The sequence below is a fragment of the Neltuma alba genome, unplaced genomic scaffold, assembly GCF_004799145.2.
Source record: "Neltuma alba isolate B1F8T4 unplaced genomic scaffold, ASM479914v2 tig00012135_pilon, whole genome shotgun sequence".
Classification (NCBI taxonomy): Eukaryota; Viridiplantae; Streptophyta; class Magnoliopsida; order Fabales; family Fabaceae; genus Neltuma; species Neltuma alba.
In genome coordinates, this window is record NW_021636686.1 from 302,533 (window position 1) to 330,369 (window position 27,837).

At 35.9% G+C, this 27,837-nt stretch overlaps 1 long non-coding RNA gene across 1 annotated transcript; it reads left to right on the forward strand.

The window, feature by feature from the left end:
• The first annotated feature begins 5 nt into the window (after positions 1-5).
• Positions 6-23,477, forward strand: LOC114723369 (uncharacterized). The gene is made up of 3 exons (XR_003738231.1): positions 6-42; positions 256-370; positions 23,436-23,477. It is a non-coding gene; the product is annotated as an uncharacterized LOC114723369 (long non-coding RNA).
• The last annotated feature ends 4,360 nt before the right edge of the window (positions 23,478-27,837 follow it).

The following is a 27,837-nucleotide window of genomic DNA, read 5'->3' on the forward strand; positions in this document are numbered from 1 at the left end:
GAGTGCGAGAAAGCAGAGTTGCTAAAAGAGAAAATTTTACAGGTTTATCTCTTTTTCATTTTTTTAAGCTATACTTAGCGTGTGTGTGTGTGTTTTGTGTGTTGATATAACAATGAAAAGGCTTCAGTTTCGTTTACGGACAATAATAAAGAGAAACGTGAACAATTACTTCCCTCATGCTCTAACAAATATTTCTGCTCCTTTCTTTCGTTTTTGGGGACATTATTATTTGGTTACTGTGTTGATGCAATATAGGGATGGAAGTATGGTGAGTGGGATGATTCTCTCCTACCTGGTGATCAGGATTCTGATTGGTTCATCTTCAAGGGTGAAGGGTGCTCAGTAATTTTGAACGTGCCACAAGTGATAGGTTGTCAGTTGATTATTATAAGTATTATCGTACAGCTTGGTGATATCGTACAGCTTATTATAAGTATTGAGCCTCAATTTCATGTGAAGAAGATTGCAGCATACCTGATTTATGACGGTTCTTAGCGTCGCAGGTTATTGAAATAATTGGTGCACAAATTGATCCCGGTTTGTAATATAGCCTCGGTACTTCTGTTATAGGCTGTAATTTTTAGAAAGGGAAATAACGATTACGGGCCTTTTTAAGCAAGATAATGACAATTGAGGAGCCCAAAATTCAAAACTGCCAATTGCTACAGATTTCAGCCAAGATTTTTACAAGTCAGCTAGAGCATTTTGGTTCTTAATTAGAATTTTCCTAATCAGTATATGACCTTGATCTTCAATTGGCATTTTCAAGTTTCAGGGTCATTAACAGTCATTATCCTGCCAAAGCTGATCCTAACTGTCATTTTCCCTTTCAAAATTTGTTGTGATATGCTCGACAATGTAGTGTGACTGTTTGTGTGTGAAGATTCAGATGGGTGAATTGGACTTTGAAAAGATTATTGTTGTTTTTAAGTTATCTATTGACTGATAAAAGCTTTCCATTCCAACATCGCAATTTGAAAATCAACTCTCTTAATACAATATGAATGTTGGAAGTTCAGATCTTTTAAATTTTCAGAGTTACCAATTTGAAGTCTACCAAAAACATGGAATATAAAATCAGAGATCAAGCCATAAATTTCAAGAAACACGTTTCTGAACAGCACTTATCATCCTTTAAACAGTTTTTTTTCAAGAAAAGCACAGAAGAATCAGAAATCTTGCCCTTGCACCACAAATTTCAAATAAGTTGCAGTTTAAATGTAATGAGGTGGCTTCACATGTTGGGGGCCCTGTCAGGAAGATAAAAGAATAACGCAGGCACTTTTACTTTGTTATAAGAAGGGAACCTGAATTTATATTTGAGTATCATAATCAAACAATAAGTAAGATTCCATTTGGTCCTTTGACATAACTCCTGTATCAAATAACTTCATCAATGACTTCTTGTTTCACTTTACAACTCCAACAGGTTGACTTTATTTCAATCTTTGTTCTGCAAAAATTTACACAGAACACTGAAAGGATAATGTCAAAACAAATATTACGCCTAGGAATGGCCCTTACATAAAAGGGTCACAAAGATAGATAGTTATGTGTAGAGTTTGCTCTCTGTTTCAGTGTTTTGATGGATCACAAAGGCAGCCATGGGCATAATTGCCACAGGCATAATTAAGTACTGTTGTACTATTTGTTTAAACATAAGTGTGGTTAGAGTCCCTTGCAAATTAGTAAGCAACATAAAGAATACCAATATAAGGCCATAAATACTAATGCGGCAAATTCAAATGGTTCTTCATTCTCCAACAAATTACTTTCTTCTTCCCACATCAGACTTCCTGCATCCTATTTCTCCTGCACATGACACTCACACTCCAATGACTAACATCAACTCTCCTTTTTAAGGGAAGTGTAAACTAAAACTCTGTCACTGTTCAACAAAAGTTGCCTTGGAGGAGTATGCCTTGTGAATTTACAAAGAATTGGAAAGCTTTTTCAAGCTAATATATTTTTTTATCTGTTCTCATCGAAAGTAATTTTTTCCTCTTAAATGAATCTAAACAAAAAAGCAACAGACCTCACTTGATTTAAAAGGCACATGTTTTCCAGTGAGAAATATCCTTTCACCCGAGATTGAGAGACAAATATGAAGAGATAAAACCCTGAGTAGTTGTGAAGAATGGAGTCAAACGAGGTCGTAGATATGAAAAACTATTAAAAAGGCCAACCTCATGAGAAGAAACCAAAAGAAGTTTTGGACATGGAACCCACAACCACGGAGGAGGGACTCAAGTATCGAACCTTCTTCTCCACTTGTACAGATGAGCAGCAAGAAAGAAATCACTTGAATTGAGAGTCCCATCATCCAAGGGAATGTGTATCCCACAGCTTCCTTTGTGTCCATTACGTACAACCTACATTAATGATGACTAGCACTATTCAAAATAGTCCCGTCCCACCTAGTTTGTCTCAATGCTAGCTATATTTGCATCAGACGAACCCGTCCCAAAAACTTTTCAGACGGGACGAGCCGGAATGGGACACGAGACGGGATTGTCCCATCCCAATCCTGTCCTAATAATAATATTTTTATATTTTTTATCATATTATAATTATTAAATGTTAAAGATACAAAATGTTTAAGGCATGTATAATATATAGATATATAAAATATTCATATTTGTAGCTTTTAGCACATATGTAATTGAATAGTTATTATTTATTTAGAGTTTTTATAGTTGCTTATGATTTCTAGAATAGTGAAAATGAATTTTGAAGTTATTATATAACTGATTATTATTTATTTGGACTTCTGTTTAAGAGGATGAAGCTGGAAGAAATAAAGAGAAAACAAAAAGATGCTTTCAAAAGTGCTAAACCTAAAGAACTAAAAATAGAAGGGGAAAAAAACCAAAATCCATTATAATAAGTCCAACCACAAAACAAAAAATATTTTCTTCTAAAAAAAAAAGGACGTCTTGGTTCCGTCCCGTCCCGTCTCCATCTGACATTGGGATGAGACGAGACATGGGATAGATTTCTCGTCCTGTCCCTGTTCTTCAAGGCGAGATTGTCCCAATCTCATCCTATCTCGTAAACAGCCTTAATGATTGGATGCATTTTAACTGTTGAATGAAACGACGCAGAATCCACAACGAATTATAATAATTCAAATAAATAAGAAAGAAAAGTGAAACAGAATAGCTTCTTCAAGAGCTCAAGGCTGAACAAGCAGACAAGATAGTACGTCCTAATAATAATATCCTATATTTCTCACATAAAAGCTTAGTAGCTGAGAATGACCCAAGAATTTATTAGGTGGGTTAGCCCATCCTTAAAACTACGAGGCCTTTGCCCTTTATGGAAAGCAATCAATAAAATGAAAGAGTAGATTTTTTAGTTGTTAAATGAAATTTAGTGAGCAAAAGTTGTGAATGACCTGAATAAATGATCTTAAATGATTTATATGAGCTAATTCGATAAATTAATTTTGAGCATTAATTTAGGGGTTACCATCACAAATACAATACTTTTAAATTAATGAAAATAGAGATAGTTTAGTTTAAAAAAATTAATAATAATAATTTAAAGTTTTCTAATGAAAGAAGAGTTTCGGTTTTATTTTGTTTTGTTCTGTGTTACCTATTTTTTCTTTCTATTCTCGTTTTATTTTATTTTGTTTTGTTTGTTTGTTTCTCCGTTAGAAATTTAGGCTGTGTTTGGGTGACACCCCAAACCATGGTTTGGGGACCCAAACACTCACCTAAAAACCAAAATCATGGTTTTGGAAAAAGCAAAAAATTTTTGCTCTTGGAGAAAAAAAAGAAAGTGTGAGAGCCTATAGGATATGTATTTTGTTATTTTTTTTATAAACATATTTTTTTATAAACATATTTAATCTTATATTTTATAAATATATATACATATTAATTATTTATTAATTATATTATCTTATGTATTATTAATTATGTTAATAAAAAATATATTATTAACAATTTTATTCCTTCAAATTAAAATATATCATAAGATCTATTTTTTTGTAATTATCATATTAACTTATGTCTTTATTTAGTAATTTGTATATATAAAAAGTGCTTCTGATAACAACTATCCAAACACTCTCACTTCTCAAAATCACTTTTTCATAAAATTTATTCTTTCCAGAATCTATTCTTTCCAAAACCTATTCTTCCTAGGATCTGTTCTCCAGAATCACTTTTCTAAACCACGGTTTAGTTTTATCCAAACACACCCTTAAAATCAGACGCACGACCCAGAATTTGGAGCCGAAAGCACGATTTCTCTGTGGAGGATTTGGCAGTAAGAGACGACAACGTTTTTGGATGTACGAAAGTGGGAAATCAAACCTAGAGACACGTGTTCCACGAGTAGTGAAAGAGATGGAAAGGGGCTGCCGCTTGTGTACTGTGCAGAAGGGAGACTATCGTTTGGACTTTGGGCCCAAGTTTTTTTATGCCTCCATTAACCTCCTCATTATACTCCCTCCTATTCAAAATATAAAATAATAAGATAATATTTATTTTTGTTCAAATATTTAATGAGTTTTTGTTTAATTTTATCTCGTATATTTTTTCTCTTTAATTTCTTTATTATATCTTTTACTTATTCTATTTAATAACAAGGGTATATTTAGGAACAAAAATACATATCTTATATATTTATTATTTTAAATTGATTTTAACTAATTTCTTGATAAAATTTATCTTATATTTTGAATTGGAAGGAATATATTTTTTCTCCACCTTTTCCTTTTCATTATTTTTCGTTTATATTTTTTTTTCATTAATTGACTATTAGGCAAGGGGAAAAAAAAAAACCAGACCGGACTGTCTGGTTCAACCAGAAAACCGGTGAATCAGTCACCAGTCTGTTCTAGTTTTCCTAAAAAACCGGAGCATAGTTGAACTGGTGAAAAACCTGTTCAAACAGGAAAAACCAAAAACCGATGCTAAACCGAGTACTCACCGAATCGGTGGTTACTCAGTTTAATTTTTTTCCACTGAGCCAACGTGCAAAACGAGACCATTTCTCAACCAAAACCCAAAATCCTCCAACTTCGTCTTCGGTCTTCCCTAGTTTCCTTCCTAGATCTGAAATCCCCTCCCCAAAAATCGCAAATCGCCTTGCTCCGTCTCCTAGATTCTAGCCTTTCCCTCCACAGAATCCATAGCTTCACTGACGACGAACCTCCTAGTTCGGCCATTCACTGACAGTGGCACCTAGTCGCAAGTCTTCTGTCTCCCTCATCGCTGATGTCCTGCTTCGCCTTCACTATTCATTGGCATCGTTCTTCCTTGTTGCAACTCACATCACAAGTTGCACGGAAAGTCGCAACTCACCGACGCCATGCTTCAGCTTTACTGATGTTCTACTTCGACTTCGCTGTTCACGGAAGCTTCACCTTTTGTCCGTGCACTGAGTTGTGGTCTTGTGGGTAAGCTCAAAACCTTTCCCTCTTAGCTAGTTTGTGTTTTTAGGATTAAAGAGTTGCTTTGTTCCGTCTTTCTCTGGCTGTTGAGAGATTTGGGAAAGGAGGAGAGTACTTGATAAATTTTGTTACTGAAATAATATAGCTTTTGATTGCTTTAGATTAAATTGATTCTGGATATTGCATTTGCATATGGAATTATGGATATAAAATTAGCTTTTTACAGAATTCATGTTTCTCTTTTCTGGATTTGGAGGATGGCAAATCAAATATCAAAAATTGGGAGGGGTAAAAATCGTTCAACTATTGATATTTCAGTCCATACCAATGATCTTAATGGTAATTTTAAGTGATCATTATTTATGATTTTTGGTCTATTTTAATTTTATGAATTAAATTTTATTATTTTAATATAACCAGTCTGACCCCAGTCTGACCAGTGACCCTTGACCCACTGCTTGCACTGGTTTAGCTCCTGGTCCGGGTTTTTGTTCCTTGCTCTTAGGAAAATGCCCCATCGTCCTCATCTCTCCGTAAAATAATTTTATTCTTTTTTTTTTGCCTGAGTAAAATAATTTTATTCTAATGTACTAGTCTTTTATATTTATTTCCTTCTTGTCCATCTGGTTCAAGGAATGATATAATGAAGATAAAAGGAAGCGTTAGTCGACCTTTTGATCCTTGATACGTACTATGATGTAATAGTAATAAGTGTCAAATCAAAAATGAAGAATTTTTTTTCAATTGCCTAGAGTATCCTGTCACCCGAACGGTAAGAGACTAATCTGTCGAGATACTGTTAGGCGCCGTAGTGGGGATCCCTCCCAACAATATTTTTTTTTCATACACACCGCAAAAATGAAGTTGAGATAACTTCTAACCATCAATTACAAATTATCTTAAATTTTATTTGCACTAGTCTCTTCATACTTCAAGCTATATGTGGAAATACATAGTAAACAAAATAATGATCTTAAAAGAGTTATGTGTTGGGCTTTTAGGCATACCAAGATCCTCTAAAAGGGTCTTAAATAGAAGGATAACTTGTCAAATTGAACTTGAGATAATTTAGATCACAGGTGCTGCTCCTTGAACGAGTACCCATAATCAGTATCCGCACGAATGATCTTCATCCAAAGCATTGGCCTAATGCACAATCTTCAAGGTTATATGTGAGTGGCCTTACCTGGACTAAAGCCTTGAATATCAGACTATGTTAGCTTGGTCCGGTGCAGCTAACACCCCCGAGTGGTATCAGAGCCTGCACAATCTTGACGGAAGTGGAAAGACTGGTTCTCTCGCTATAAATTCACCATCCATCATCTCAAAGGTCACCAGAACATCATAGCAGATTTCCTCACGAGACCTCAGAAAGTTTCCCCCATCCATCATCTCAAAGGTCACCAGAACATCATAGCAAATTTCCTCACAAGACAAGAGGATCCTGTGCATCAGAAAATAGAATCTGACCACGATCCATGAAGGAGTGTTTAGTGACAATCTTTCCAGTTATCCTAGATCTGGTATTCAAAGCTGAGAGTCCTAACGTGGCCCGTTGATGAGTTGAGAATGAGTGGCCTTACCTGGACTAAAGCCTTGAATATCAGACTATGTTAGCTTGGTCCGGTGCAGCTAACACCCCCGAGTGGCTCTGAGCCAGCTAATACCAGATCTAGGATAACTGGAAAGATTGTCACTAAACACTCCTTCATGGATCGTGGTCAGATTCTATTTTCTGATGCACAGGATCCTCTTAAAGAGGCAAGTGCAGAGCATACTTAGAATCTCTGACGACAGAAGAAAGATATCATAAGTGAGGCTTTCAGAAGAAGAGAGAAATTTAGAGAGAACTCATGAGGAAAGCACACTAGTATTATACAAGGAAGTCGATACAACTCCTTCTGCCTGTAACTGATGGCAGAGTGGGGTTTATATAGACACTCGGGGTCACTAAATGACAAAGTCCTAATAGTACACCTCATTATGACGGGTAGATGTAATAGTAGACGTCATTATGACTTGACATTTAATAATCACAACTACTAACTACCAACTACTCTTATAATGACACCTAATAATGGCAACTACTCCACTTATTACAAGAGGACGAAATAGACTACAGGACAAACTACTTTAATAAAGTAAAAGTAGATAGCGACATAAAGTAGGATTCTGGCGGGTCCCGCTTTATCTTCAGAGTATCCCAAAAGGAGATTTTCTGATAATGATGTTCCCTAGTCTTTATAGATAGGCTCATGGCTAGGGGATAGGTTCATGATGCCTTCTGGGTCAGGGTCATCTGAGTCATAGTGTCTCCTTGAGCTCCTTGAGTAGTAGTAGTCTTCGAGCTGTGGATCAGGGTCTTCTTGGTTAGGGTCCTGGGATTCCCCTGCAAGGAATGGGAGTTGTGGCTGGAAACTTGGCTGAGGGAGATAGAGTCCTTCAGGCTGAGTGAGTTGGATCTGAGAGTCTTCTTCATAAGGGTCTTCAGAGGCTTCTGTCTGTGGAGGGACCTGTGACCTATTTGGTGGAGGTCTGACAGCACTCATGATGAAATCTCTTTGGAATTCTTCAAGTGTTGTGCTGCTGGCTGATGGTGAGATAGGAGGGAAAGGTCCAAGAGATAGACATGAAGTGTCTTCTCCTGTGTCAGGCTGGTTAAGTGCAGTTAATGTTTTCCCAATTTTTTCCATTAGTAATGCTTCCTTTTTTGGCCATGAGGGAGTGGTGACTTGGAGGATCAGACGGTTGTCTGTGTAGAGCCTCTGGTTAGCACTTATACTATAGTTCCTGAAAAAGGTATACAGACAGAAAAATCTTTTTTGTTTGGGAGTTGGTAAGTCCCAAATATTATGTTCCTTGAGAATTTTCCAAAGTTTTCCTCTCCAGTAGGGAAGAGGAGCAAGCATCTCAAAGAGTGTGGTAAGAGGAGAATTTCCATTCCTGAAGTCATTTAGGTGGTCATGGACGACTACAGCTGAGAAGGCTATGGCACAGGTATAATTGGCTGAGACAGACCAGATGTACCATAAAAGTTCCTCTGGTATGGGTCCTTTGATGATGGGAACAGTGAGGTAAGGAGCATCGGCATCAAAGTGCTGAGGATAAGGGTGGATTCCGGTATCTACAAAAACACGGTGGAGCCAGTAGAACATAGTACTTCTGGCAAGGTTTTGGACATCTGCTGGAGATTCAGGACGGGATCCAGGAGGGAAAATGGTGGCTCTCATTCTGTGAGGCATTTCTGGTTCAGAGATGGTTAGGATGAAAAGAGGTTGAGGTCTGGAGAGTGACAGGAGTTTTGGAGGCTGGGAAACTTTCTGAGGTCTTGTGAGGAAATCTGCTATGATGTTCTGGTGTCCTTTGAGATGATGAACGGAGAATTTATAGCGAGAGAACCAGTCTTTCCATCGGAGTAACTGGCTGTCTGGCAAAATCTTTCCCTTGGGGTTAAGCATTCTGGGAAAAGACGTATTGTCCATTTCTACTCTGAATTGATAAGGACTGAGGTGGAAGCTGAACTTCTCGATTCCTCTTTTGACTGCAAGGATCTCCTTGTAGGTAGCATGATAATGCTTTTCTGACTCCTTGAATTGTCCGCTTGCATGTCCACAGTAAAATCTCTTTCCATCTATCTCTTCAATTAAGACAGCTCCCCAAAAGTCATCACTAGCATCAGTCTGGAGGATTCGTAACCCTCTGTCAGGAATCTTTAAAGGAGGTGGTTGCTGTGCAATTCTTTTAAGAGTCTTGACAGCTGAGGTCTGCTTTGTCCCCCACGCGGGAGGATTCTTTTTGAGAAGTTTGGACAGCTGGCTGGTATGATTTGACACATGAGGGATAAAATCCCGAAGATAATTAATAATCCCCAGAAATTGTTGGATTTGCTTTGCGGTGAGATTATCGTCTGGGAATTTGAGTAATTCTTCTGCAATGTGTGGTCCAGGATAATACTGACCATTTTCAAAATGCATTCCAAGAAATTCTATGCTGTTGACACCTATTTCTCCTTTCTTTGCCGACAACATAATCCCATATTTTTCAATTATTTCCCCGAACTGGGTTAATAAAAGTTTATGGGAATCCTCATCTTTTGAGAAAAGTAAAAGGTCATCAATGTAAATGAGGAGGTTATCAAGCATAGGTTCAAAGAGTCTGGTCATGGCCTTTTGGAACAGTGATGGGGCGACCTTAAGCCCAAATGGCATGACAGTCCATTGGTATTGGGCGTTTGGAATACAGAAAGCAGTTTTGGGTCGATCTTCTGGGTGGATGCCCAATTGCCAAAATCCTGCTTTAAGATCAAACTTGGAAAAGATTTTTGCATCTCTAAGATGGACTGTAAGTGAACTGGGCTTTGGTAAGGGGAATTTGTCATCCTGAAGGAAAATATTAAGAGGCTTATAGTCAATGACTAACCTTTTCTTCCCTCTTTTGATTTCTGATCTTTTTTCAACATAGAATGCCTGGCAAGCCCAATTAGATTTTGTTGGTTCAATAAGGCCTTGTTTGAGAAGTGCAGCACATTCCTCTTTAGCGAGCTTGAGATCTTCTGGATTCATTCCTGGATGAGAGGCTTTTGTGGGGCTGATGTCTTCATTCTTCTTGAAGGGGAGTTTTATGAAAAACTCTTGGTTTTTCCAAAATGGAAATGGATGAGAGAACTGTTGATGATTATCAGCACAAAACTTGAGAAGATGATCTCGAATATCTTCATATCCTGGTGGTGCCTGTTGGATCTCAAAGAGATTAGGAACTTTAGTATATGCACTAAAGAAATTTTTATATCTAATTCCTTTAGGCAGGACTTGAAGATTCCTAGTATGATTATAAGCATCAAATCCAATAAGAATGTCTTTTCCAGGGAGATCACTACCAAGAACTTTCATCCATAGAACACATCCTGGAAAGAATTGAATACCAATCTTCCTGCGAGTTATCCATTCAATCTTGAAGGGCTTTGAATCAGCAGTAAGGAAAAGTTGATCACAAGGGATCCATGCTTCAGGGGGAAGAATATCAGGATTCATGATGGTTCTGCATGCTCCAGTATCAATAAAAGCAATAACAGGAATTGGCTTTTCATATCTTCCTGGAAGGATATGAATTTTGACATTTGGCTTAGGAGTGATTTTGTTGTGTTCTGGCTGAGAAGCTACGGAACTAAGGAAAGGAGACGGATGCACAGGCTGTTCAAGGGAATATAAATACCCTTAAGGACTATCATCTTCTTGAAAAAAGGATTCAGAATCAGTTTCCTCATCTTCAGAGTAAGGAAGAATATATTGTGTCTCTTCATCCTGAGCATCTTGTTCTTCGATCACGGATTCTACATCTTCATCTTCATTGATCATGAGAACAGTCTGCAAGTGTTCTAGCATTTTAACATCCTTTCTTGTCTTGTTAGGACAATTTTTTGCAAAATGCCCCTTTTTCTTGCATATGTAGCACCTGTCAGATTTCTTTGAGTAAGGTCTGCGCCTCCTGAAGTATCTCAGGAAAGGCTTTCTGGATCTTCTCCTGGAGTAAGAACCCTTTGGATATCTGAATCGACGATAGTGAGATTTTCTCTTGGTAGAACAAGAGCAATCTTTATCATCCTTGCACTTTATTTTCAGATGTGGTTTCTTGCAAGCATGCCTGAGCTTTGACTGTCCTTTCAGCATTCCTTTGAAGAACTTCTGTTGTTCACAGAGCTTATCCATAGTTGCCAATGCCAACTGATATATTTCTCCAATGGAAATGTCAGCCATGTTTCTATGGAGTGCATTGATAGCTCTATGAAGTTCTGGTTGCAGTTCATCTAGAAGAGAGGCAATAAAAGTATGCCTGAGGTTGACATCATTAGCTCCTCCAAGCATATAGTATTTTTCAGACATTCTCTGGAAATGTTTCTGCAAGTCTCTTTTGTCTAAAGAACAGCATTTCATCTCAAAGTATTCTTGGCGATACCTTTTGTCAATGATCTGGAAATCACCAATAAATTCCTTGTGAATGAGTCCCAGAAGAGTTCATGCATTATCAACTCTAGCTGCTGCCATCTTTTGATAATCACTGAGACTTTGATACCATTCTCTTAATGTTCCTGTTAGTCTTGAGAGAAATTCTGTAAGAACTTCCTCAAGAGTTGCATCATGCCTGGCAAGCTGCAGGTCAATCCATGCTCCGAACTCATGGAGTCTATCTCTCCATTTTTCCGGAGGGAGATCATCAAAAGTGAACCATGGACCTGTAGTAGGTTTATAGTCTGCTCTTCTTGGCTCAGGTATGTGAGGAATAGATGGTTCCTCATCAATAGGATCTTCAACTGTAGGATCTGGTTGGACCATTGCTACCTTAGAAATATCAGCATGATATGCCTCAGAATCAGAACTGTATTCAATAGAGGAATCAGACTCAGGTTCAGAGGTTCCATCTGTTGATGACTGATCTTTATCCACAGATTGGAAAGTGGCTATGGTTTTGTTTGGATCAGCAACTTCTTTTCCCTTTTCTTTATCTGGAAGAGAAGTTTGTTTTGGTGGAGATGATGGTGGAGTTCTTATTACAACTCCTTGAGAGGATGGTGTTGGTTCAATAGGTTTAGTGTATGAGGATGATGGGTAGAAAAGTCTTTCAGATGAAGGGAAATGAGGTGGTCGTACTGGAGGTTTGGGAGGAGGGTTTGGTTGGATGGGTGAAAGAGTTGGTTGTCGGGGTTTTCTCAATTGTCTTAAAATAGGATAAGACATTTTGAAAACCTTGCTGTAATCAGATTCTCTGGGATAAGAAGGAGGTGATGCTGGATATGTGGGGAGTTGAAAACTAGAGGGGTAAGATGGATAAGGGTCATAGATGGTTTGTGAATGATCTTTAGTGATGTCTGACTCGATTCTTTGTAAATCCTTTCGGATTTGTAACAGTTCTTGCTCTTTCCTGGTAAACTCTGGTCCAATGTATCCTTTTTCGATAAATCTCTTCAGATCTGCATCCAGTTGATAAGCCTGAGAAGTTAGAGTCATATAAAGCTGTTTGACTTGATCAGAGACTTGGTCAAGCCTGCTCGTCAGAGTATCAGTTCTAAGAGTCAGCAGGTCAAGCTTTGAATCAATCTTTGTCAGAGTTCTATTTTGGCCGATCGCATTCTGGGTCTGCCAGTTAAGAACTTCTTCTGCTGCTGAGACTGGTCTAGCTTCACCAGTAGGAGAGATTTCTGTCGGAACAGAGAAAGGTCTTGCTGTAACCTTTGTTTCTCTGTTGGTTCTTCTTTCAAGAGGAGGAAAATCCTGCTCATACGGATCCATCATTGCTATACACGAGATGGATTGTTGGATGACAGGAATCACTGGATCTGGCTTCTGTTTAGGGAGGAGATTTTCGTGACCTGTTTCCTTAAGCAGATCATATAGAGATAATCTGTTAGAAGGAACAGTAGGGACAGGAGCCTTCCAGTTTCTAGCTTTCTGCTTAGGACCATGATCATCATCATCATGGTGATGATGGTAATGGCTGTGGGAACAAGGGGATGTATTCTTCTCTTTTTTTCTTCTTTTTTATGGCATATCTGATGGGGTAAGACCATCCAGCTTCATCTTCATCGTCTGATGCTTCCCACCAGTAAGGTGTATCACACTCACAATCAGGATCACATTCTTCTGGTGCATGATCCCAAATGAAGTGGCCATTTATGTGAGACACATAACATGTCTTGGCATTCTGGTCTACCTAAGCAATTGGAGGGTCTCGCTTAGATGGGAGATAGGCTGGAGTGATGGTCAAAATACGTCCAGAAGGTACAGAAGAACCTTCCTGGCCAGGCTTGGTGAAGACAGTTTTGACTGTGCCATCTGGAAGTCTTTTTATCTCAGGAGGAGAAGAAGTATGAACATCCCTTTGAACACCATGAAAGTGTTTCTCATAGTTGGTGATCCACTCAAGAGGCATCAACTGAGCAAGTTCCTCTTTTGGGATCTGTCGAGGAATCTGGATGATGGAGGTATCATCAGCTCTATCAGAAACCACATAAAGAGCATCTTTAGTGGAGTTTGGAAAATGAAGATCAAGAGCATGATTCTGGAGTCTATAAATGACTTGATGATGAAGAGTTGCTGCAATAGCTCTGGGATCTTGCTCTGCTCCAACTATCTGGACTTGGATTTTTAGTCTGTCCGTCAAGGTTGGATCTGAAAGCTTGATGTTGAAGTCTGGAGCCATAGTAAGGATGACACTGCCGTTGCTAAGAGTAGCCAATACAGCACCAATCAAAGCATTACTGTAGGTAGTATAGGTAGTATCGACTAGAGCAACCTTAGCAGTAGCTGGGATTCCTTTTCTCCCATGGAGAGTAAGGATAAGACGTACAGCACCAATATGGAGATGAGTATAACCTTGAGCTATCCACTCATTGATCAAAGGTTGAGGTATATCAATATTGACGTATTGTTCAGAGGAAGAGGCAGGAAGACCACAGTTTTCTAGTCTGGTAGACTGGACTACTTCTTTAACATGAGGTCTTCGGGTGGAAATCAGGTTTCTAACATTCTGGTGACACGGTTGGTACGATGATAAAGACTGTAAGGACTGAGAAGACGTAGATCTGTTTCCTGAACTCTAGCATCTTCAGGAAGATGATCTATCTCAACAAGGTTTTCTATTTTTCTGGAAAGAGTTCTTCGAACAGAGGAAGGAAGTCTCTGTGGGATGAAGGAAGAAGAAAGGCGAACGGGTTCAAGGCTGTTTGAGGTTTCACTCATGATAAGATGATATCTTCTTACTCACCTTCACAAATAATATCTCACTTCCGTCAAGATTTCGTTTTACAATTTTACATAGGGTTCTGAAAATATCATCCATACATTTTTAAAAGGATTATGTGAAATTTTACCTATAATTTATTATAAAATTTGTGTTTTACATTGATATTTACTTCAAAATATAAGAGGACTGGTAAGGCATATTTTTCAAATCAAAAGTTCTTTTAGGCCGGAAAATTTAAAGGTTTCTTTCCCAACTTCTTTCTTTATAATTTGACACTCATTACTATTATATCATGCGTATCAAGGATAAAAAAGTCGATTAACCCTTTCTTTCTTTTTTTTTCTTTATTATATCATGCCTTGTATCAAAGGAGATGGAAATAAAAATAAAATAGTTCATCAAAATAAAATTATTTACTTTTAGGGAGAAGCGAACTGAGGGGCGTTTTTCTTAGAATCAATTAATAAAGGAAAAAAATGTGGATAAAATAGATGATAAGGTCCAAGCGAGGCAGACGCATAAAAAAATCTGCGAGATTTTTTTATAAAAATTTTATTCAAACATAAATCAACATGATGCTAATTAATTTTTTCATATCTGACACTAACTAATTTTTACCCCAACTTCAGTGTGTAAAAAACAGGTGGGATAAAAATCACTTTTATCAATATTAATCCAAACAAACCTTGAGAAATCTGTCTTGCCATGAGATATGCTACTCCAATTTTTATTATAAGGCACTTTTTAAAAAAGAATAAATGATCACTATTACGAGTCAAAAGGCAAACTATTAATTAAATTTGCTTTGCACACATGTCTTTATGATTTATCCTTGTAGGCTTTTTCCTGACAGCAAAAGTATTTAACAGGGTGAGATTTTTCACTTGAATGTCTTCGCGCTTCATTATATTGGATCCATTGATATGAATTATTATCCATGAGATTAAAGCTTTTCATCTCTCAACAGTTGGAAAGAAAAGACTTCACCTCAAGAGCTTCAAGCAGCAGCAAACCAATGAGATTCAACAAGACATCATTAGTTTGCTAATTTTCTTTCACTTACGGCATAGCCACTCATAAATATTTGGGTTAAAGTGTTGCCAGTATCTTGAAATATTTTTTTAAGCGCACCCAATGTTATAAAATTATTTGCAGTGCAATTTTACTGTTAAAGTTATTACCACCTCTAGTCCTTAATATAAGAACTAATTTGATTTTTATTTTGATTCTAAATATAAGATCTCAATCCACTTGTCTCTCATTTTTTTTAGAGTAGTCCTTGTAACAGTTGCACATGTTAGAAGGCTTCATCAAATAATAATTATAGTTAATACACTTGATCAATAAGGATATTTAAAAAAAAACTATATATTTACTACAAATAACTAAAATAACTAATTTTTTTTAATCTATTCAAATTAATTAACTAGTTTATGAGATATTAAAATGCAGCAATTTCATCCAAATCAAACAGCCTAGCAACGTCCCTTAAAAATATTTACACCTGGGTATTTGAACGCTGCCACGGATTCAAAGCATACATCCTTCGTTGCATTATTACATCGCCACCTGACTCCGTTAAAGCGAGAACAGCCCCGACCGTCTTCCTTTTGCTAGAAGAGCAAAATGCAACCCGAGAAATACAAGGTGGTTAGTTCTTTCTTCCAATGAAAACATGATATATTTGTGACTAAAAATGATTAAAACTAATTAGAAGTCGGCAGACCGAAATCACTGGTGTGCAGGCGAAGCTTGCCGTGGGGTGCAAAGAGATAGGCGACGCGAAACATGCATGATGCATCATGACTGTCGAAGAGGAAGTGATCTTCTTCTGTTTTTTGGGTTGCTGTTCTCTAAAGGTAACTTTCCAGTTTCCACCAAGGGGCTATTCTTGCTTGGGTTCTCTTTCTCCACCAACAAGGTTCCGTGTAAGAGCTTTGTATTTATGCTCACCTCTGTTTTTTTCTTGGAAAACAAAGGTAAACAGAGCATAATCATTACCTGTACATGAAGTGATTAAATATTACTTCATCCTACTTTCGTTATATATATATATACTTTACTTATCTTTAATATAAAACCTCTTTAATTAATTTAATTAGATTAAAAAAATTAAATAAGTTAGTTAATTATAAAAATATGACATGTTTTTTCTAAAATACCACAATTATCTTCTAATATCCTCTGTTCCTCTTCTACTTGATTAAAGTTGAGGAAATATCTACAGAGATAATTTAGAAAAAATTGATAAATATGAAAAATATGTTTTATATTTAATATTAAAATCAACTCAATAATTAGGTCATTATTAAGAATTAGAATAGCATATATCATTCATAAGACATGGTTAGTGGAGATACTTTGTCTTGGGGTATTGCTTCTGCGATGAGCTTAAAAATGTCCACTTTAGCTCAACCAGCTCTAGACACAAACCTACGATGTTTAATAAAACTGTTTTTCAATTAGAATACCTTCGTCCAGGCCCCAAAAAAAAAAAAAAGAGAATATCTTCGAGGCACATCTCAACATTCACGCGTTCCTTTGTTTTAATTTTCTTCCTCAGCATTCAGACTAGAACTCAAAACCTCATGCGCACAGCTATATGGAAGGTATTAAATTAAAGCAACGAAGAAATGAGAACAATGGTGGGAGACCATCAGACTCATGCTTTGGCAACCTAAATCCAGCAGGATTATTAGATTTTATCATATGACAGACGCCTCCTTGCTAATAATAGTACTATCAATCCTATAGTATGATTTTGTTTGATTTTTATTTTGGTCCTCAATATAAGATCTTAGTTTATTTTGTCTCTCATATATATATATATATTTTAAGATAATCTTTCTAATAATGATAGTTATAGCCAATACACTTGATTATCAAAAATATTTTAGAAAAAACAATATATATATTATAAATAACTAACTTAACGTATTTTTTTAATCTATTCAAATTATTTAGTAAGTTCTTATATTTAGTATCGCTGGTAATAACATATTATTCTGAGGACAGCGTCGATTTTGTCGGGGCGTTGTGTCCCATTACCGACCGCCACCTCCAACAGATTCATCTCTGATCCTTCCTTCCTCGCAGCCCAATCTTCTCGCAAATGGGGGACGCAGGTGGGGATTGTTACTTCAAACTTCAATGGAGTTCGGCGGCGGGGTAATAATGCCATCAAGGGTGAACGCTTGATTACGTGGCAGCGCTCGAATGCCCAGTTGTAAATACTTTTAACGACGTTGCTTAAGGGTCTGTTTCGTATGAGGGAGACGGAGGGAAAGGAAGAGGAGGAAATTTTTGATAAGCTCATTTTAAAAAATTAAAAAAATGGGGTTAAAATTTTTTGATTAATTTTAATTACTCTTTTATCTTAGATTTTTCCCTTTTCAAAATCTGATAACCCCACTTCTTTAATTTTTTAAAATAAGCTCATTAAAATTTTTCCTCCCCTCCCTTTCCCTTCACTTCCCTCATACCAAACATACCCTAACTGTTGGATTTGGATGAAATTCCTCTATTTTAATAACTTTAAGAATAAAATTGTATCAAAATTAATTTTAAAACATTGAATATGAGAAAAAAATATTTTAAAGTGTTATATATAGCTATTTTTTATTTCAAGAAAAAATTGATATAGGGTAGTTTTGGAATAGCTTATAAGTAATTTATAAACTGTTTTTTAATAGTGACTTACAGAATATGAGACGAGCGCTTAAAAAGAGTTTTGCCTCAACTAACGTGAAACTTATTTATAGAGAATTTCTACCGCGAAAGAGGGTCATAATATTTTTGAAATTTTCCAAGATATGTTTATGATTGTGAATATAATAAAATTTAAGAAATTCAATTTGATTTTTCAAATAAATTTGGCAATTTAACTGCAGCTGGCGACGCTACAATGAAGAAGGAAGTACGACTCATTTATAAGAGTCCAAGTGCCACCCTATATCAAAGAAAGAGTGATCACCCAGTAATGTCCGCGTCGTCCTTTATCGGCATGCGTGGAAAATTTGACTGCCGCATAGTAAATAGGGTTAGAGGTAGAGGTAAGGAGTAAGGACAGCGGGGACGCAGACTTTGGGATCACGTTTGGAGGTACAAGGGTGCATCTCCACATGTAAAAGTAGGATTAATTTGGTGTCAGAAGACCCTTGGGAAGTTCTTCGAGCTCGGGGGAGTTTTCACATTGAGGTGCTAGTCGTGTATTTGAATTAATTTTGTAAAAATAATTTTACTTTTTATAAGATATAAATATTACCTTCAACTCTAAATACAAGAACTAATTGATTAAATTAAGTAGATTAAAAAATAAATTAAATTAGTTATTTATCATAAATAGATGTTATTTTTCTTAAAATATTCTTACTAATTAATTTTATTAGCTAAAACTATCATTATTAGAAAGACTATTTTAAAAAAAATAGATAAATATGATAGACAAAATCAATTGAGATTTTACATTTAAAATCAAAATAAAAATTAAATAAGATCTTATATTAAAAATTAGAGATTGTATTAAGAAGAATTTTGTTAACCTATATAAAAATAGCCTTTTCAGTAGCTTTTCGGGATTTTCATTTCAACGCTAATGCATTGTCCGTCTGGGTTGTTTCTCCAAACTTAACTTGCCTTGTCATTGCAAAAAAAAAAAACACACGGGGAGAGAGAGAGTGTGTGTGTGTGTGGGAGAGAGGAGAGATCGCATGGAGAAATTTATTATTACTAGGCAGGAGTGTTCATGGGACGGGACGGGATGGGATCGGGACAAGCCCGACCCGATGAACAGAGACCGGACAGGACTTTTGTCCCGTGTCCCGTCCCGATTCTGTCCCAATGAACAAGAACGGCACAAGACTTTTGTCCCTTGTCTCGTTCTATCCTTTTCTTTCTTTTCTTCCTTTTAGGTTTTGGGCTTTATTTTTTTATTGGGTCTGTTTTAAATTTCTTCTTGACTTTTTTTGGGCCTAAGCCTACCGTAAAACGTATATCCATCCTCTAATTGAACCCCTGCACACTGAATGTTTCGAGTTAAATAAAAACTAATTAAACTGAGTAGAGTCCATTCCTGTTGAATTCCCTCCCCAGATCTTCATTTAAATAATTTCCTAATTGGTCCATTCTTTTGTTTTTTTTTTGGAACATGGAAGAATCGAATCAAATCAAATCAAAGTTCAAAGGAAACTACCAGGTCGAGCCCACGCTCACGGACTAATCAGAGCTGCGTCGGAGACGCGGGGTGACTGAGGAGGCAAACGTCGCAATCAGAGAATCAACAGAGCGAAGCCGTAGGAAGGAATTCAGAGCTGCCGGAGATTATTACTTGCACTTTCGATGATCATTTCTACAGAAAAATGCGCCTCTGGTGCTGATTATTATGAGTTTCGACGCGAAGGGGGAGAGTGACAAAACGAGAGTCTCGCAGAGAGATTAAGGAGGGCTTTCACGGTGATGAATGACTCAGATCAGAGCTGGCCCAAGAAAATGGCAGACCAACTACGATGTCGCGGCTGGGAGAGTCACGGGCTGGCGAGGAGGACTTCGGACAGTGACGAAATCTGGAGGCTGGAGAATTCACGAGAGGACGAGATCTGGACAGGAATGGCCGAATGGTATTAGAAAAAATAGGGCAGAGCTGGCGAGAAGGAGTCGCAGGAGTGAGGAGTGGGTCTGGAGACTGCCGAGAGGGAGATAGAAAAGGAATGGTAACAGGGCATCTGTAATTTTCTTTGTATTTTATTTATTTGCAAATCTTTTTTAATTATATATAACCCAGTCCCGTATAGTATTTTGTTCTGTCCTGGATTTGTCCCATCTCGAAATTTTTTTTCCCATCCCATCCTGTCCCAAGGTGATCGGGACCGGGACGGACCCATCGGAATGAGATAATTTAAACACCCCTATTACTAGCAACCACTACTTCCTCTGGTCTAAAATTTTAAATTTTGAATTTATTTAGTGCTTTTTATATGATCTTGTTTAAAGATTTCTAAACATTAAATGGGTTTTTATTAACTTTCTCTCTAATTAATTTTTTTTATTTTTTTCCTCATTTTTTCACATACTACATTCTTTTTTTAAAAAAAATCTCTTTACTAGTATTTTTTTTTTCTTTTTTACCCCTTTAGTATTGATAACTTTTTTAAAAACTATCTCCAACTTAAATCATGTAGATAGATAAACAAGGAATTCAATGATCTTTTCGACACTAAACCTTATTATTATTAACAAAGATAAAATTAAAAAGTAGTAATTAATGACTTGATTAATACCTTATATTTAGGAAAAAAATTTCTTCTAGATGTACCTTATAATGAGGACCAAAGGGAGTAATTGAGAAAAAAATGAGAAAACATTTTTTCTAGATGTACCTTATAGTTTTTAGCCAATCTTAATCGGTTAAAAAGATTTTATAAAAAAGACCGGAAGGATTATAAAATAATTGTTTATACTATTTTATGTGAATTAATATTGGCAAAAATAGCTCAGTTTTTGTAAAATAAAATTAGGATAAAAGTTAATTAATATAATGTAGTTTATAGTTTGATAGACTTTTCATAGAATTTTAATTTGACGTAAATATTTTTGAATGATATATTGAAAAGTCATGTAGAAGATCCAAATATTTTTGTCCAAGCTCTTGAGACTTTTTAACGTTATACCAAACAAGCTCTTTTTTTTTTTTTTAGTGCAATACAAAATCACTTCTTTATTGCTAATCCAAACTCCGCGAGCCAGGGCAACAATTATGATCAAATTAAGAGACAGGGCTAATCCAAACTCTGAATGAAAGTTTTTTTTTTTTAATTGTTTCTAGCTTAGCACCCCCAAGATGAATTGGTGCGTAGTGTTTGCGATAATTAAGAATTTCTCAACCTTTTCACGGGCCAAAAGTAAAATACCGAACAGGACTGAGGAGTGAGGACGACTACTCATCGCAGGCATAAACATGGCCTTGGCTATTGTGAAATTGTGATCCATTAAAGCGTGTTATTGCCCTCCTGCCTGATTCGGTCGACAAGCTATGGCTTCTTCCTCCTCCTCCTGCACTCACCATGTCTTCTTAAGTTTCAGAGGCGAAGACACTCGTCGCGGTTTCATTTCCCATCTTCATGACGGTCTAACAAGTTCAAAAATCCGTACTTTCATGGACGATGGAGGGATTGAAAAGGGAGAAGATATCTCTGCGTCATTATTGCAAGCAATTGAAAGATCACGAATTGCGTTAGTTACTTTCTCTCCGGACTATGCTTTTTCTAGGTGGTGTCTGGATGAACTGCTGAAAATAATGGAGTGTCGTAGACGTCTAGCTCGGCTGGTTATTTCCATATTCTATGACGTATGTTCATCTGATGTTCGCCATCAGAGAGGCAGATATGGTAAAGCAATGGAACAACATGAACAAAGGTTTGGGAGTGATCAGGTGCTGCCGTGGAAGGAGGCGCTCACGGCAGCCGCCAATATTGCCGGCTTTAGTTCCACAAGATATCAGTAATTTTCCCCACTTACTTATTGCAAAGTAATTGCAGACACGTTGTTGGATTAACCCCTTTAATTTCTATTATGCTTGGACATGTCTGCTCGAAAAAAATTCTTCATTTCCGTGGCTATTTAGGCTTGAAATGAATGAAGGGGGGAAAAAAGAGAATCTCATGAAGAAAAACCTTCAAACTAGTTTTGGGGGGGGGGGGAACCAGCAGCTAATTTTAGTCCATCTCTTACTCTTAATAGTCCATTAAAATTCTTGTGTTTTAAAACAAGTCTTGTTGGTTTATTTCTAATGGTGTCGCTGATTATTATTGTTTCACGGATATTTTATATTGACAGGAATGACAATCAGCTGGTTAAGGAAATTGTTGGGGATGTTTCAAAAAAATTAAGAATGAGATCAACAAAAGCTCTCACCATAGGCCTTTGGGGGATGGGAGGCATTAGCAAAACAAATGTTGCCAGAGCCATTTACAAAATTGGTCATCAGTTTAGAGCAAGTAATATCCTTGCAAATAGAGGAGAAAATAATTCAAAGCATGCTAATGACCAAGTTAACTTGAAAAAGCTACTCAAATCTAATATCACTACAATGCAAATTTTCAGGATACCACCTGACACTGATAGAGGGAAAAGAATAGTTCAGGGAAGATTTCCCAACATAAAACTATAAAAGCATTATATGCATGGGATGATGTGGACAGTGTCGATCAATTAATGAACACTTTATGTGGAAGTAGTCATGAATGGTTTTGTCCTAGTAATCATGACAACTAGAGATCTGAGTTTGCTTGATATCCTTAAAGCTGGATATGTATCTTTCCCTGGCCATGAAGGAAGAGCACAAGATATATTTCCTTCTCTCATTTGGTCTTGGACGTCACTTAGTAATAACAATATTCCCCAACCCCCTATTAAAGAACTTAAGCAAAGCATATCTTCCATATTCTCAGATAGATGAAATAGTGGCGTTCATGGCCTATCTCCATTTCTGGGCTATTTTGTGAAGCTTCGAGGTTTGTGGGAGAGATGCCGACCATCGTTACAACTTCATGGGAAAATGGCAAGACTTTTGAATGCCTTGTATGAGACAAATTTTATGGAATTGGAATCAAATCGGGATCCATCATCTGGGGGCTGCCATGACCAACTTCACATTATTGCAAGGCCACCAGATTCCCCCTTCCATTTCTTTTACTTCAACTAGGAGTGTCTGACAAAGCAGTCTCGCTGAAAGAGAAAATTTCGCAGGTTTGTTTCTTTCGTTTTTAAACCCCATCATGAGCTTTGGGAAATAACCAAAGTACTACCTCCAGTCTTTAATATAAGACTTTATTTAACTTTTATTTTGATCCTAAATATAAAACCCCAATCTACTTTATCTCTTATATTTATATATTTTTTCCCAAAAAAGTCCTTCTAATAATGATAATTCTGGCTAATACACTCGATTAGTAAGGATATTTTAGAAAAGATAACACTTAATCATTACAAATAACTAACTTAACTAAATTTTTTAATCTACTCAAATTAATCAACTAGCTCTTATAATTAGGACCGGAGGTAGTATATTTCAATACTAGTTAGGTTAGGCATAAACACGAACAATTACTTCCATGCTCTAATCCCCCCCCCCTTTTTTGGTCACATTATTAGTTGATTCCCGTGTTGATGCTATATATATAGGGATGGAATTATGTTGGGTGGGATGATTCTTACCTACCTGGTAATCAGTATCCTGATTGGTTCATCTTTAAGGGTGAAGGACGATCAGTAATTTTTAAGGTGTCTCAAGTCGTAGATTGTCAGTTGAAATCGATGCTTCTCAATGTTATGTATTCTTGTTGTATGGATAATACAAGGCCTCAATTGCTCATAAATGTTCTGATCATTAATTACATGAAGGCTACTGTGAAACAGCATAGAGGAGACTGGCAAACTTTCCATGAATATGCAGAATGGCAGAGTATCATTTCAAGCGTTCAACCTGGTGATGTCGTGGAGCTTATTTTAAGTATTGGGTCTCAATTTCCTGTGAAGAAGACTGCAGCTTATCTGATTTATGACGGTTCTAAGCGTGGCAGCTTATGGAAAAAATTGTTGCAAAAACTTATTTCGGTTTGTAATATAGCCCCCTTACTTCTGATGTGCTGTGATTTTTAGAAAGGGAAAATTATAATTATGGACCCTTTCAGGGCAGATAATGAATAAAGTGTATTGAATTTTGAGTTTTTGCTTACAAAAAAAATAACGCTACTGTTTGTTCAGATGGAGAGAAAACTAGGGGAGAAGAAAATGGAGAGATAATATTATCCCTCGTTGTGTTTGAATGGAGGGGCCGAAAAGATAGGGGAGAGAAAATATATGACATTTTCGATAACAATAATACTCTTTTTTAATTGTTAGCTAACTTTGAGAGTAATTTCATAAAAAACCAAACTCAAATATAAAAAGAAAATAACACCATCAAATTAAGAACTAAAGTCAAATCAAAATGAAATTATTATTTGTGTTTTATTTTAAAATCAAGATATCGAGCAAAGTATTTCCTCACATACCAAAATAATAAACGGAAAGTCAAAATGGAAACAAACATGTCACTGAGTGAAAGCTCCCACATTCACATGGATTTCAAGCAGGCGCAACAATAATTTGTTTAAGCTAAGCTTAGCTTAATTATGAGATCCCTACCATATATAACGATATATTTAATTGAACTGAAGTATTAAGTAATTGTGGCTTAGATATCTCGACCAAGCATAAAATTATAGATGATTACACTACTGTTTTGAGTAGTTAATTTGCAAAGAAAGGCTAAACAATGACTGATTTATACTCCCTCTATTTTTTTATAAAATACAAATAATTAAATTATGTAAGTTAAAACGTTAGTTAAAAATGATTAAATGAAATAAGACGTAAAGAGTGTAACTTATTTTTCAAAAGCACACTTATCTATGAAAAAGATACAGTTGAGGATATGTGCTGAACCGACTAGCAAATAAGTCTTTCCAACTTGCACTGCTAAACCCACAACCCACCGTGAGTTAGCCTACCAACTTGCATTTTTTTAATTTTATCAATTATTATAATTGTATTAGTATATTTTATATCCCATATAAAAAAATTTAAAAACTTAAATTATGTTTTCAATCAAGTATTTGAAAGAAAGACAAAAATTTTATTATATTTTATTTATATTATATAAAAAACTTAAAAAACAAATTTTTCTAAAAGTAAATAATAGTTGGCCAACCCGTAAACTCACAATGATCAGCTAAAAAACAGCAAGCTATGACGCAGCTGTTTTTTTAATCAGTATTGCCTAATTCTAACAATGGACCCGTATTACCAACCTTTAAAAAGATGAATGACACAGAATAAGCCCAAAAAGAAAGAGGAAAGTAGAAAGATACGATACACTAAAACTAAATTTGAAAACTAACAGGGGTTGGTCCAAGTGATAAGCGGCTTGGTACCGCTTAAGTGAGGTCTCAAGTTCGAGTCTCAGCTTATGTAGAAATCCCCGTTGGGAGACTCACCCACCACAGCCAGGTGCGCGATGTGGGTCGGATCCAGATGTAGTTAGAGCAAAGCTCCGGTGAACTGGGTGGGCAACCAAAAACAAAAACTAAATTTGAAAAAAAAAACTAAATTTGAAAAGAAAGGATTGTAATTGACTGACTTCTGGCGATGGAAAAAAGTTATAATTGACTGACTCCTTATCTTTATAACGCTCTAAGATCACAAATTGCGTTGGTAATTTTGTCTCCATTTTATACATCTTCCAGAGTGTCTGGATGAACAAGTAAACATAATGAACTGGAAAATTTACGTGAGTTTTAAAAGTGATACTTGCAGCCAAATACTTAATTCTAATATTTTGGACAAATAACTTCTTTTTTTAAAAAGGTGGAAACAATTGTTGGACAAATAACTAATTCTAATGTAATTCTGTAATTCTGTGCTAAATATGAGCAGATGAGGGTCCAATTCAAAATATATGTGGAGTTAAAGACTAAATATTAACGGAACAGTTTCAATGCCTGTTATCTTGATGAGTATTCTAAACTCATTAAATCTGAACTATTTATATTTGACTTAAATGGTTCAGATTTAAAAGTTTTAATTATTTATTTTTAAATAGGAAAAAAATATTTTTTGAAAGAATTAAAGTTAAGAGATTATCTCTATTTTAGATTCTATACATATTAAAATAATTATTTTGAATAAATAAAAATAAAAAGAAAATCAAATCTAGATTATTTAAATGAGATATAAACATTTTAGATTTGAAGAGCTTAGAATACTCATCAAAATGAAGTGATGAATACTAAAACTAGTTCCGAATATAAAGAAAGCTCCAGTAGCCTCCTTGTGCCATGGCCTTCTTTTGAAGCCTTGTCCTCTTCGGTTCTGACTATTAATGCCCACTCCTTCATCCAACGCTTGAAAGTTTTCCTATGACGCATATACATATTTAATAGCCAAATTGGTCCATCTCTTATTCTTCAGGGTCTGCTAAAATTCTTCTGTTTAAAAGTAAGTCTCGTCGGTTTTATTTCTGATAATGATGCTATTTATATGGCTGATTATATTGTTTCACGGGTATTTATTATTGAGCGTATTGTTGAGCAGATTTTATGAAGAGTAGATGCTAGATAATTATTTGTTGGTGAGCATCTGATGAGAATAGAATCTCGAGTTAAGAAACTGGCAAGTAAATTGTCAAAAAATAAAAATAAAAAAACCTCTTATCATAAGCCTCTAAGGGTTGGGAGGCATTGGTAAAACTACTGTTGCCAAAGGCCTTTACAACAAAATTGGTCGTGAGTTCATAAGAGCAAGAAGTTTTCTTACAAATATAAGAGAAAATTCAAAACATTCTAATGACCTAGTTAATTTGCAAAAGTAACTCATTTCTGATATCATTGAACCAGAAGTTTTCAAGATACCTAGCAATTGATAGAGAGAAAAAGATTCTTCAGGAAAGATTTCCCAACATAAAAGTATTTGTTGTATTGAATCATGTGGATAGTGTCAATCAACTTAACGTATTATGTGGGAGTCTTGAATGGTTTTGTGCTGGGAATATAATAGCCATAACTATAAAATGTTGACTTTTCGCTGAAGATTTCTGCACAGATTTAATTTACCAAAAAGACAGATCGAACCAGCCACTAAAATTTGAGTTTCGCATATTTATGTATTCATTTTATATTGATTTTCTATCCTTGAGCAAGTCATTATCAAGTGTTGAAGTGTTGCATAGTAACATGAAAGTAGTAGACATGATCCGAAATAATCACAAGTCCTCATCTAATTATTCTATAATTATTTGTTTTATATAGGATGATTACATGAGGCAAAAGGCATCGATGAATTCTGATACAACTTCTCAAAGTCTGCAATCAAATGATCTTGAAGAAATTAATATATGGTTTGAGGTTAGTGGTGGTAAGAACATGAAGGGCCCCATGTATGGGTTAGGATTTGAGGGTAAAGATATTGACTCTTCCTCTCACATGTCTTCTTCTTCCATCAACAACACAAGACTCCATCCAGAATTTGAGTCCGAATTGCAAATTAGGGTACAAGAGCTTAGATAAGAAAATCAAGAGATTATCCAACAGAATTGGGAGATTCTCTAGAAGAATCAAGAGATTCGTCAGGAGAATTAAAATCCTAAACATACAATCTTGTCAAAGCTGAAGGAACTTGAGAATAAAATATCTGAGCCATTTGACCAAAAAAGTGCAAGTAATGACTGTTGAAATACTAGTTGTATCTATGTTATATTTCTAGAACAGACTTCTAATATTTCTTTTTTCAGTTGTTATATTTGTTAAAATTTAGACATTTTATTGTACTTCATATTATTTCTAATTGCATGTTGCCTTTTATAAAAAAATTTGATTTGATTAGCATTTCAAAAATTTATTCCTATCCTTGTAAATTATTTATAGAAAGCTAGAGAAAATTTTTTTTGACATATTTTGCGATGGAATTTTTGTCACAAATCCTTTCATGTATAAGCTAAAAAAATTTAAAAGAAAAATACATTTTGTGACGGAAGCTTGCCACTGAATATTCTGTTTCTGTTGCTAATTTGTCTCAAAATTGAAATGCATTACTCCAGATATTTGCGATGGAATAACTGATTCGGGACGGAATATTCCATCACAAATTAGCGAACGAATTTC